The sequence below is a fragment of the Cephus cinctus genome, unplaced genomic scaffold (assembly GCF_000341935.2).
Source record: "Cephus cinctus unplaced genomic scaffold, Ccin1 Ccin1_scaffold0921, whole genome shotgun sequence".
NCBI classification, from domain to species: Eukaryota; Metazoa; Arthropoda; class Insecta; order Hymenoptera; family Cephidae; genus Cephus; species Cephus cinctus.
The window spans coordinates 453081-467269 of NW_014333493.1; the positions used below are offsets into that span (position 1 = coordinate 453081).

Sequence of the window (14189 nt, forward strand, 5' to 3'; positions counted from 1 at the left end):
GGTGCAGGAGTAATAGGGAAAAAAACCTGGAGATGCTTCATTCTGCCTGTAATAGCAAATTTTTTATAAAATTACTTTCCGAGTATCGTGAAAATTATCTTATTTCTCTTTTAGAGATTCTCTTCGTTCGTTACACGCATTTAAAACATGGCCGCCGCTGCGCCCACGACACCCTAATTTACATAGCCGATAAATGCGTATACGTAGTACAGTATATATGTAAATGAGAAATTTGTATGCCAACGTATAAATTTGAATTTGATAAAATATGAAATACAAAGTATACTTTTTGTTATTTGTATTGAGGTTGAATATGCCGTGTATTTTTTTTCGCGGTAAAATATAGAAGGTTTGAATACGTATTATATCATTGACTATTGTTGTTATAAGCAATAAAAATGTGGCACTGTCCTGAAGCCAGGGTTCACTCGTATGTCGGTCACGAAGGGGTTGAAAGAAGATAAGTTATGAGGGTAAGTGTGTGTGAAGCTAAGCAGGGCTTTCTCAATGATTACTTTAGTGCATGGGTCGATGGTCCCCAAAAGATTATTCCTTGTTAATTTACTAAAACCCTATTATATTGTATGGTACTATTGCATTAACCCATATCAAACAGATTAATATAATCAGAATAGTATGAAATACGATAAAGGCTAAAGTGTATAACATCTGGTAACTAGGGTATTATTAACGTTGTTTATTAATTTTTTTTTCACGTTTTGTTTATTACACACTTAATGGCAAAATTTGAACAATGGCTCTTTAACGGGGTTCTTATATGGTTTTTGGATGATTACGGTTAAATTATGTTTCACGTTCTTACCACGGGGAGGCGCAACGATCGTGACGATTCGAAATCACGGAAAATTTAATTTCGACTCGTTATAACGTAATTATCGTTCTTATATAAATTTTTATCTTACAATTAAATATCCATTTGCACATTTTGGTTCAACGGCTGAGGATTAAGGGTTGATTTAAACTAGACCATTTTCGTTTATTAGTATTTACTGTTGAAAGTCCACCTGTTGTAACGAACTGTGAAAATTGTATTGTTAACGTTGAAGTAGCGGAGAATAAAATTTTCAATACATTCACAAACACGTAGTGATTTCTGCTTCGAATATTTACGTGACAATAATTCAGGCATGACGAAAATTTTCGTGAATTTATAGGTACTGCGTAAAATGAACTTCGGGGTTGCACGTACTGTGTAAATATCATTGTGACATGTTCCAACCCTAATTTCACTGGTTAGCACGTGACGCAGAATTTAGATTCACTAAGGGTGGTCACAGTGACAAAGCATGCCAGCGTGATAAGAAAATTTGTATATGTATATTATATTTGGGGCGAATATCGCAATTGACTATGAATAAGATTAGAATTATTAATTCGATTCAAATTAATTAATAGCGATTAATTAATTCTAATACAGCGATATGATTATTCGATTAAATTAAAAGACATCCATTATATTACACTTAGAACTACATTATTATGTCGATGTAGGGAATTTTCGATTAATTGCAAATTTTCATTCGCTCTGTTGCAGCACGTCGGAAAATTTCTAGAGTCTATCAACGAGATGCTACAACAAGCGGAAGATACGTCGAGTTAGCGAGTGCAAGGATGTTAGATAAGAAAAATAAGGTTATGAGAAAAGAAAGAGACACGAGCAAATAGCTAATATTAACAAAAATGTTTTAATAAGATTTTTATTGCCGGAAATTACGTATTACGATATTATATTTTCATAAGATTTTTCTCTTTTCACCATAACAAAAAAAAATATTGTTTTACCTTTACACAAGCATAGTAATATTCTCAGTTTGAGTACTGATATTTTTCTTAAAATAAGTTTTCTTATTTTAATAAGGCAAATCCAACCTGACCTGACCTAAATGTCTACCGCATACACGACAGTAATATCTACGGGAATCTCCTTTATTCACTTTATCTGGCTTTACCTCGCTATATATACCAAGATGCTGAATCATACAAAGGGCTAACTCACCCCAGCTGATTTATTAAGCAGAATCTTTCATTATACGTCACAATCGACGGATAAGGGATGAGATATGACCTAAGCATTTACGATCACAATACACGTGCGTCGCAGTCGTGGTCTGAACGTCCCCTATATTAAAGTAGGATTATATTAAATCCGCGATCATCCATAATTCCCGTCAACTCCTCCATAGAAAGTCACATCAGTCCTGCCAACGAAAGAAAAAAACAGAAAGAAAAAGTTTCACTCCAATACAACACTCGATAAATTTGTATCAATATCTGTGATAAAAGAAAGTAATTAATAACCCGCAGGTAGTTTCAGATAATACGTGCATCAGGAATAACAAATAAGTTGCTGGTTTGAAAAAATAGTGCGCGAGCATTCTCACTTTAAATGACACTGGTAGTAAGTTATAGTTCACCATAAATCAGGTAGGTGACCTAGTAGCGTTAGTAAAATGGCGTCTACGGGAGTGACGGGAGGATTTGTTTCAGGAGGATAATCTGATTGGCGTTTGTGTAAAGACAATAAATACAAAAGCATTACAAGTGTTCGGATAAGAAGATATCCGGAAACTTACGTAGATGAATGTCTATTATTATGAAGTGTGAGTGCTATTGAATTCGTCGTTTTGTCTTGTAAAATTCCATCGCTTCAATACGCGAATGGCCGCCGTAAATTATTTCATTCGAATAGACGTAAAATTAGCTCAACTAGGAATTACTGAGACGCGATGGAATAGAATTAGATTATCGCGTGTTTTCCGGCAAAGTTGGCCCTTTCTCTTCATGTTATGTCAGATTATCATGATGTGCGTCGTTCTACCCCAAAATTCGTGCCGAATTTTTTTCTGGCTGAGACGTGCCTACCTACAATGGATATCTGTACATACCGTTGTCAATCATCGTAATTCAAGAATGGCCTATCTTCAAACTGTAACAGGTATTCCAATTTCGTCTGACAATTGTGCACGCAAAGTTTATCCAAGACAGACATTCACTTGTCTTTTTTACCTATAGTCACGCCGCGACATTAGATATTCAGGCTAACCGTAGCAAAATCGTACATTAAACATTACTATGATTAATTTGAGTGAACCCAACTCAATATCGGTGTGATGTACTTGGTTGAAAATATTAATTTTCATGGCTAAACAGGTCATGGTAAAATCTATAAAATTCCTTGTTACATTTGTCAAAATCTAATGTCACGACACGACTATATAAGCGTTTGGCATTCGTTTTATGTCACGTGACATATACTTTGATTTACATTGATATCTTTTGAAATTCAAATTTACTCGCGTGTAACGTTCATTTCGGTCTTTCGATATTTATGGCAATACGACAGCGAAATTTCAACACAGGAAAAAGCCTATTAGCCTCTGCCGGGTCAACTTCTCGTTACTTCGTCATTCGTACAATTGTATTTTTACAATCTGTTAATTGAAGGGTATCCCTAAGTTCCTCAACTGTGTATCGTAGATATGTATTTGTCAAATGACGTAAACCCATCAATCATTTATTCCCCTAATGCACCAAATTTTAGTGAGATTGATAAGTTAAATTGACGTTCCTCTAATACGAATGGTAGACTTATGAATTTAGGATAAACATGAAACCGATATCCTGTTGAACCTTGTTCACAGATCGTATCAACGATTCAAGGTACTACAAACACAAGGTTTTGTGACCCAGGAATTAGCGATTATCACGGTGATTAAAGTAACGTGTAAAAATAATGAATTTAAAAAATTCTATCCACTCACGTGATTCGCAACTTTCGTACGTGAGGCAATGAAGTCTGTCACTGATGAATTTGGAGCGGTAATTATTCCGTGAAGGAAATGAACAGTTGGAATCCGAAATACAACAATATTTTAGTAAAGTAGAAAATGAAAGACTCGGGAGGAATGACTTCAACGCGATGGCAACAGTTGGGATCCTTTTTCTGCTTCTACTAAGGGTTGTTGTCATGGCCAAACAAGTCCTCACCCTCGTAATAGGATCAAGGACCGATCTTATCCTTTCTCTTTATAGACCATGGGTGACTCAGGAGCATTTTCCGATTTTTCACGTCGATAACAGAAATCCTTTTCGTAATTCAAACTCCATACGTGTTCATGGACTTTCTTAACGGAACTCACAAATTTTCTGACTTATGCTTGGGTCATATACATAGATTTACCTTCCACTGGCGCACATTGGACACGCATAATTATCACGCAATGGCGGATCATCTACCAACCTACACCTACGTAACTACGCATATAACACCTGGGCTACGACCTTTAAATCCAGTCCGATCTGGTTTAATTACAAACACGCTATTTTTTTAAATTCTTATCCCACCCTTGTGAAATAAAATCCATACCCACGAGATTATTACCTACCTTTATCTTCTTGCCAGTTTAATTTCACTGGTATATAGCTTTTGGAATGTGCATTTTTTTCAATTATTTTTATAATTGACATTCAAAATTCTCATGAACCCCCAACAATTTTCCACTGTATCATCCCCCAAAATTGTCATTTTCAAAAATTCATGGAGACCCAATTCACTGTATTTTCTCAATATACTTTTATATCAGATGTGCTATCTACGTTCTAAGCATGTTTTCAAAAATTCAGAATTAGCATATTGGACGAAAAAATTTTTTTATTCAAATTTAATGATAACCATAACCAACGTACCTATCAACCCCTAAACTGCATAGCGAACTGTATAAATAGCACGCACGTGGTATGCGTCTAGCATCTCATACATTTATTTTTCATCCCCTCCAAAATGGCTTCACTGTAAACGTATGCAAATCGCGCAATAGTCCTTTATATGCAGAGATAACGACGCGTCAGGATGCCAGGCATAAAGGAGAAATACTTTTTGCATCAAAGTTGCACAGAAGTAAGCGGAAGTATGCGCGCGTATGCTAATTCGCGAAAAAAGACCAGAAGGAAAAGTGTTGCTTTGCATAACATTCTCAGTGATGTTCCAACCAGTGATAATCCCGGTAACCCAGTGCACGACACAGAGACCTTTCACCTGCAGCGTCACCCCTATGAGACAGGAGAGAAAACAAAACAAATCGTTATCACGCAGACACCCCGGTCAAACCGAGTAACGATAACAATAGAACCCAACATTATTTGCCAGTAAAAGAATTTATTCATCCGCAAAATAATTATCGTAAAAAATATTTAAAAAACTATTAACGGCAGCAGTGGCCTTAAAAAATTAATTTTCGTTTTCAGGAAAAAAAGTGCATAGAACCTGTCATTTTCTTATGCACCAACCTATGCAGTTTACGGTTTCTCTATTGACAGTCTATATATCTATATTTTTTTCAACCTAATCACGACCTATATCAACAGTGATAACTTAACCCAACCTCAACTTGAGCTATGATCCCTAAAGTTTCTCAGTGCCGATCGATCACGATATTTCCTAAGGGACAAATAAAACCTTCAAAATAAGCAGAACGACGGGTATTTCCCATAGGAATCCCATAGGAATCCCATACACGCACATAGTATTTGGCGAACAAGTGATGACTGTGATTCCAGTCCTTTTGTCACTCTCGTGAGGATTTTGGTGATGGACATTTTATCCCAAGGAACGACACCTTCGATAGGTACAATTCTTGGGACATTTTTTCTGCGCCTTTTTTTCCTATTTATTTCAGCCTTCGAATTCAACCCAAGATTTGAAAAGCCATTTTATTAGTTTTTATTGCTTTCGCGCGCTTAACACTTAACACTTAACACTTAACACTTAATGCATCTCTGTCGACGTCTTTCGATGCTCTTTGTTGCTTCTTAACGCCACATTGTTTTAATGTATTTGGAATCAGCGAAGCTTTTTAATGCTTTTATGTACTTTGACTGTTGTCTGGTGGTCGAATATACCTATATATTGCGATAGTAACTTTAAGACTCTTTCAAAGAGAATTTGTATTTTACAGTGTTATGTATTGTTATGTGCCTTTATAATCTTCCTGCATGTACACAGCTGCGCTTCTATCTACACAGGATGCATAGGGTAAAGTATTTCCATGAACTTTACTGATAAGTACTTTGGTGTTGCATAACACTGTATATCAGGGGCGTTTGAAATTTTCATACGTCTCGCAACTGCACTGTGGAAGTCGGTATCCTGTTTACGAACATATGCATATATTGTACACAAGCATCCGTTTGGCGGGTAATATTAATTAATTATAAATAATTGTTTTTTTTTTTCGCTATCGCAGATTAATTAATTGGGCCTAATGGACAGATGGTAAATAAAAATTATCGATAGATAGGAAATTCGTGTAAAAGTTTTTTTTTGAAATTTTTGCAATTTTACATTTATTTTAGCATTTCGAAATGCATATAAAAATTAAGTATTGATATTTTCGTTTCATTGTTATTCTGCTATCTGTTAAGGGTACCTTTTTATTTACTCAGCAGGTACCTTTTACGGCATCAACATTTCCTGCAACTGTAATCTATATTGATTTGCATACGATGTCTGGAGTTGCAAAATTTTCGCAAGCACGACTGGTCAGTGGAGATATTGATCCGGAACTTTAGTGTTATCGACATTGGTAATTGAAGTTGAACACGTGAGACACGCATCGATTGTACATTATGCTTTGCACAATGAGAAGGTATGAAATTACATTGCATTAAAAAATTTAAATTATTCAAAAACATGAGAGAGGTAAATTTTGGTGAAACCAAGAAAACGCGTGAGATAAAGTTATAGAGGTAAAATCTTAAAAAAATCCTTAAGCGACCGTGTATACGTGTATAAAACGTAAATATAAACTTTCACGTTTCGCGTGATTGACGTAGCAACGTAAATCTGCGAATTTCACGTGAAACGTAAAATAAGCATTGCGACCTGTATAACCGAATATTAGGAACGTCTACGTAGAAGCCCAATGAAAATTGACCGTATATTTATACCCGTTGAAAAATTTCATATCGCAAGGAACGCACGTTTTCTCAAGCTAACGATGTACCAAAAATTTCCAAAGAGATTTTGACGTAAGTTTTTCTATGAATATATATACATATATATCTTTTTTCAAATTTCCAATTTCCCCAATTAAATATATCAAAGTGCATACGAATAACCGAGTCTTTCATACACAGGAGTGCACATGCATATGGATGCAGTTATATGCAGTCACGTTATTCGACTTCTAATGGGTGTCCATTGCCACACCTGCAGCTGCATTTGATCGTTCGGTCAGGCCGTTGACACAAGGAGGACGGATGTTGCCGAGAGAAATGAAAGAACTAGAGGAAGGATACGGCGAATGAGAAAAGTTCGATCAAAGTTAGTTGGGTATAGTGCGACAGGCAATTACCCATTGACGTAATGGCACAAGGGAGAAAATGTACTATGTACTATTATAGAGCCAAGAATAATTTCTAAGCTACCGAGAAAATCGACTGGACGTAGGTTAACTTATACACCTGGCAGTAACAGTATATAGTACCAGTAGTACCAGCCTTACTAGATACTGGTAGTACTAGCGGTACTAGATACTGGTAGTACCAAAAGTACAAGCAGTAGAAGTAGCAGTAGCCGTAAAAATATTTATCACCTCATATATCAAAGCCACGTGCTAATTCAATATTTAGTACACCGCCTGTCAAAAGAGGCCCAACTGAATTAGACAAGTAGATCCTTTGAATTGACGTGAAAAACACGTGACTCGTTCCGAATCAATAATTAAATATTCTATCAGTACTATCTTACTACGTAATCGCCTTATCAATAATCTATAATATATTTTTTGACGGAACATCGTCAACAATGTCCATTCGAATTGTTGATGTTTTTTCGTGATTTCTTGTGCGATCCAATAAATTCAAATCGATAGATTTCGCCGGATGGATATCACGCACAATTTGGACGTTACACGTGTACTTTGTACATTTTGAGTATGTCGGAATCGGTTTTTTTTTGTATTGCCTTGTTACCCAAGCTTTGTCGGTTGAAAAATATTCAAATGTTCTCCCTTATCTGTATGTCTGATTGATACGCCATGCGTCTGTCAATATATCTATATTCGCGTCTCTTGTGAAATAAGTAAATTTCGCAATGGCCTTCGGCGGCTACGAGCTACAATAGAGAACGAATAAGCGCGCAGTCAATCCGCCCCAAATTGTTCACGATCGAGTAGGTATTGTGCCAGAATGAAAATATACAATGAAATAAGAATAATAGTATACATGCGAGAAAAAAAAGATTACAAATATCTTCGTCTGAGTCTGGCACGTATTTAGATGCAAATTTATCGATAACGCTGAACGTAATTGAATTTCGGAAAGCGATAATAATAATTATATCGTATCAATTTTTTTTAATTTTATGTATTTTCAATTAGCTTACGCAAGTAGTAATGGATATACATATAGTGCCAATGTGATATTATTTTCCCATGAGCATTCGCCATTAGCCAATTGATATATCCAAGTGGAAGAGCGATGTCTATCGTGACACGAGTCTCAAAGGAAAAGTCAAAGTAAAAAATGTGAAAAGCGTCAGAAGTTCACGCTGTCGGCAAACACGGCCTTTATTTACGCTACAATGCAAATTTCCATTAGAGTTCAATCAACTGCCTTGCCCTGAATGTATTATCGAGAAGTGAAATGAAAAAAGAGAAGCCGAGGGATAATACTCGTACGTCATAGAGACACCGCGTTAAATCACAGGGTGAAATATTTCGGTGAGTTGTAATAAAGAATGAAAAATTAAGAAAAAAAATAAAAAATAAAAATGTAGAAAATAAAAAAATAAACATTCAGACGCCTTGGAAATTCGCGTGTCTCTCCGCACTATACTCGCGAGGGAAAGCTGCAAAAATTTCTTCACCGTCTCCTCTGGCTTAAAGGGGATGATTTCGAGAAGATTGAATTTGACGTGAAATTTCTTTTGCGAAATTAATACACGGCTTATTGTTGATATCCGAAGTCAATCAGTGGATGATAAATAAAGCGCGAATATTCATCCGAGTTAATGCAATCGTATAATGTATTCACGTGTCAGCCGTTTATTCTTGGACGTGAAATGATTTATCGATCTCTACAAATATTTTCCTCGAAGGCATCAAAGATATTTATAGGGCGATTACACAGGGTGTTCCTGAAGTATCGGAAGAACAAATTTTCCTGCGAAACTCGGACGGATGACGGAACTTAGTAAAAATGTGAAAAGAAATACAGAAATTGGGTACGTAATGACGTAAGTATATTTAAAAAGAAACGAAAGTCTTATTTTTCCATTAATTTTTTGTTCGTTTCGATTCGTCAACACCAATTTACTCTCGGTCTGTTTCTTTCAGACATTTTCATCGAGCGACGTTGTACCATCCCTTACATTAAGTTACGAGGGTGCTGTACCTTAAAAAGGGAAGGCAATTAAGAGGAAAAAAAATTACATTGAATTCTCTTCTTCGACAGAATGCATTAGGGTGTATCTCTATATATAAATATATAGATTCATTATCCATTGGAAAATATATATTGACAGTTAGGGGATGAATTTTGCTACGGCTCTGACGCAATGAACTTCGATCAGAAGCAGCCATTTTGAAACTTCAGTATCTCAGCAACAACAACTTTATTTTCTGCTTACGCCGGAGCTTCGTTAGAGAAAGAAGAATGGAAGAGAGAGAAAAGAAGAGAAAACATCAGCCTCGACTTAATTCAAGCATCGACAGCCGGCAAACACAATGGAAGCGTACAACCATCGCAGATTTAGCGCAGGAAATAAGAGGGATGGTATTCCCTGTTCCTTACGCCCTTCATTCGGACTTGTCGACGGAATTGGGCTTATGGGAACTTTTGCAAAAGATTGAATTCACCCCAAAGTACCGCCAGTTGATTTTGCTAACCGTTACTGTTCGACGTTTTTACAGACTCGTTTATTACCATCCACCAACCCCCCGGTGTCACCCTTGCTTTGTTTTCGCATCCCCCGACAGACACCAAGAGACCCATTCAAATGACTTTAGGGTCTTTGAAAAGGGATAATAGTAAGCAGCCCACGTTACGATTCCTTTGCTCGTGAATCCGAACTTTTTTTCTACCCTTCATTCCCGGGTTTTCGTAATGAACTTTAAATACCGAAATAAATTGATCCAAGTCGATTATTTATCTTGAGGTCGGAGCGGTCTTTTCAAACGTAATAAAAGATAAATGACTTTGTCAACCGTGCAACGAATGCACTTTGCAGCTGAAACTTAAACGTCACGCAACATTTAAATGATACCAATTAAACCCTAGAACGAATTGATAAGTCAAAGTACCATTCTCTTAATTCATTTCCATATTAAGAATTATATCAAAGACACGGTACGACGATGAAAATAAATTCTTGTACACCCTGTATAAAATTTGTACAGGTAGACATTAGCTATTTCCTACTATAGAAAATATACGTGTAAGGCAATGTAAAAGAAAATTGAATCGTATACGTACTACAATATGTAAAGATAAATTGTATATGGCGATATCTTATTAAGCTTCGTTTTCAATACATCAATTTGCGAACCTCTATGTATTCATTTTATGCTATTAACAAGTGAACCGAATTTCCAGCCGGGGGATCAACTTGGCTCGAAGCTGTTCCGTAGGCTTGCCAATCTAAAGCGGACGTATCCAACGTTTAATTAACGATACTGCTAATTGGTGGGCAATCATCTATCAATGCGGATAGTCCTTACGTTATCTGGCTATTGTAATTCTACACTGATGCTCATTCGATACACTGCCTATTGCTATCGATCGCTTTTTAGTTAAATACCAGAATAATCGATTGCCGATAAGATCCATACGTACAATCAGTTTACCATCAATGAACTAAGCTATAAAAAATTCAAATATGTGTATATATATATATCAGCTACTAAATAGCCGTCAAATGGGCTTCAAGAAAAATAGTCATAATAATTAATTGCTTATATAGGGAAAAAATACAAATATATGAGCGACAAGATATTTCGAAAAATTTGAATTTTATCTAATAAAGGTAAAAGGTAAGAAAAATATTAGTAGATAGACGTAGGGAAAAAAAATATTTATTCAATAGTCGGACTCGTCGTGGATTCTGATGTTTTTCTGTTATTCGTACAGTTGATCGATTGTCTCGTGAATTTCTGATATATGGGATTCGGGTAAATCTAATTGTCATCGTCACTGTCTTTTGCGAAGCGTATCGATTTGGGTATATTCAGAGTACACTGTATTCGATATATCATAATTAATGTTAAACTGGTACTTGAGACAGCACTTGGTACTATAATTAAAATCGTTTATGAAAGTATCTCGAATTTGATATACGAAATTCTGGAAGCGTGCAATGGAAAACGGTTGTGGTAAACCAACATGGCAACGACTTCGGTATTAATAATCTGTACGACGTAACTCCTCTTGCTTCCTATTGGCTCGTATAGTTCGACCCTGTTACCTTCTCAAGTTATTCGCCCTGATCGTGTTCGCAATCCCCTTTAGAATTTCGCGGAGTTAATTTGCCTGGAAGACGCTTTACAGCTGGATATATTCTGGGTAAAATAATTTATTCTATTTATGTTGAGATGAAAATTAGGTTGCGATTATTTTTTTATTTTTTTTTCATTTACCACCCACATTCACGCACAACCAGCTTACGATAACGGTGGTTGTACGTCTTTTCTTTTTTAGTTTTTCCTTTGAGAATTCGCTAATTCAATAAGTCTATGCCTTGTCGAGCGTTACTACTGGAACAAATGGAGTAGAAAGTTTAGCTTTTAGTCCGCCTGACTTGTTTTTCTTGTCGTTGGGACAGACAACTGTACTAGACAGTAACTTATGGCTGTACGTTTTGTCCCATGATTTTTTTATCAGGTACCGGATACTAATACCATTTTAAGCGGGATATTTGAATCGATCTTATACACGAAAACCTATACTTTGCGATAAGTGTGGGTTATTATTATTGAACCTTTTTTTTGGTTTTGGAAAAAAAAAAATTTCATCTCAATTTTCAATTTTCCAAAAGGATATTAAGGCGGATATTAAATGGCGGAAGGTTACTAGGAAGTTTCTTTTCGGTGTGATCGACCTGCCTTGTATGCAACTGTTGGTGGAATTTAGCGTGATACGGAACAATTAGAGCGCGTTTGTAACTTCTTGCTGCTTGTTAAGAGTTTCATTAAGAAAGTTTAACTTGCCTTCTTACTCTCAAGCTACAGCTTGATAATACCATTTTCTGGGAAGTTATGAGCATTACGGTATATTTTCGAGAATTCGAATCTGTTTTATCCGCGAATTTTGGATTGGAGTATATTATATGGTCGAAGTGGAATTTTGATTGGTGATATCCATGTGTTACACGCGAACGCGTATTACAACTTATTTTATTAAAGCATCTCGCTATCTAACGACAAGACATGACGTCTAAATTTTGTTCACCTGTAATTCTTAGACAGGGTAAATCGATATATCGATCCTATAAAAAAATTTCGATATAGTCACAAGGACCCGATTTATCCGATTGTCGTATGAATGAAAATTCAATTTCTTTTTTTTTTTTTATATAACTTTTAAGAATATTCGGCACGTAACACGAATAAATATACAAACCTTGGAATATTAATTATCCTATTCAGCACTTGTACCACTCGAGCACGTCCAGCAAAATTTCTATACAGCTTGAAAACCCATCGAAAAAAGCCACTTTCAATGGTGAGACAAAGAATATCGAGTGCCATTCAAGTTCGATATTCAGTTTTGAATAAAGAAAAATAAAAAATCGTCTCACTCAAATTACGCTTAACCAATTGAGATTTTTTATATTTTTTGTACAAATTGAAAAAAAAGAAATTATTAAGACAGAAACAAGAGCGTTCAGGTTAATTCGTCCTAGAACGTTCACCAAGATTGCGTTGAAAATACGCCATACAGTTGTGCCTGTTAACCGCGAGCTCAGCCAAGAATAAATCCAGAACAATGGATGCTGCACGGAAAAAAATTTTCTACGTCAGACAATAACGGAGCCACTTGTTACACTCGACGCGATAGAAACTGTTTCCGCGTGATAAAATTAAGACGAGAATAATGAGAGAAAAAAATATTTTGAAAATCAACCCAAAAATGTATCTACGAAAAAGAGACAAAAAAATCGGAAGAGAATACTTGCTATCCGTACTGTAGAAAATTCGTAAGACTGGTAACAAATTTGTAGAGAATATTTTTGAAAAAAAAAAAGAAAATAATTTTGCGTATTATCTCCAGACAAAAATATCTCGATAAAAAAAATTAACCAACCGGTACTTTGGTGCACGAGGTAATACACGAGTCTTTTTCTGCACGAAGTTGGTATTAAATTTTATCCATAAAATCGACTTCGCCTAGGGTCTTGATTACGATGTAAAAATATACGAAGGATCGAAAAATTTTATATTTCCAGTATCACTGAACTGTCTCGTTTTTTAGTATCTTAATCACATAAAATACTTATGGCCTTGTCGGCTTTGCGATGACAACCGAAAGCACTGTACCACCGTATGTATTTCTATACGGTATAAGTATCAGGGGTAACTTTATAGAAGTCAGTGGATTTTGGGTAAAACTCTCACGTAACGCGACACCCACGCTCTTGAGTAATCCACATATCACGAGTAAATTTTTCATTACACGAAGTACAAGGATACAAGTTACAGGTGAAAAATTTTTATAGTAAATTTTCAAAAAAAAAAAAAAAAAAGAATCACCATAAATCGGCTTCGTCGAATAAACCGTGCGTGTAATTTGTCCGTAAAAAAATGGTGTAAATAAAAGTTCCTCGACAATCACCAATTAATAAATTTAATGAGCTACAAATGAAAACGGTCGTGTGCACTGACCTTTATTTCTCGAGCTGTTAGTAGACCGCGCGGGAAGCTCGTCTCATGTCAGGACGAAGAATCGACGCTTGCTGAAGGATTTAACGACAGGACCTCGTGATCCTGAAGGAATCCTGGCGCGCTCTGTGTCCAGGAACAGCGTCGCGCCGTCGCCGACGCCGACGTCCGAAGGAGCGTCGTGCACCTGCGCTCTCTCAAGAGAACATCCCCTACCACGTAATTCCGTCAAACCAGGGCCCACTACGACCTCCCACGGTTTCGTCCGGCACCCTCCCTAGCACCCCCCCCCCC

At 36.3% G+C, this 14189-nt stretch overlaps 1 protein-coding gene and 1 long non-coding RNA gene across 7 annotated transcripts in view; one reads left to right on the top strand and one right to left on the bottom strand.

Annotated features, from left to right (window-relative positions):
• LOC107271173 (chondroadherin-like protein) overlaps positions 1-14049 on the bottom strand; it is a 54752-nt gene extending 40703 nt beyond the window's left edge. Inside the window, exon 1 of the mRNA XM_015746846.2 lies at positions 13899-14049. The gene's annotated coding sequence lies outside the window, so the exon portion shown is untranslated. The remainder of the gene's footprint in view (positions 1-13898) is intronic.
• The window catches only part of LOC112494869, a 26143-nt gene continuing 14186 nt past the window's right edge, over positions 2233-14189 (top strand). The window contains exons 1-5 of one of the 6 annotated variants that reach the window (XR_003060775.1): positions 2233-2956; positions 6463-7047; positions 7156-8741; positions 9151-9256; positions 9357-10516. This is a non-coding gene — a long non-coding RNA (uncharacterized LOC112494869). Of the gene's footprint in view, positions 2957-6462; positions 7048-7155; positions 9257-9356; positions 10517-14189 lie in introns of those variants that run through there. The other 5 variants (XR_003060776.1, XR_003060774.1, XR_003060773.1 and 2 more) reach the window with 5 other exon arrangements.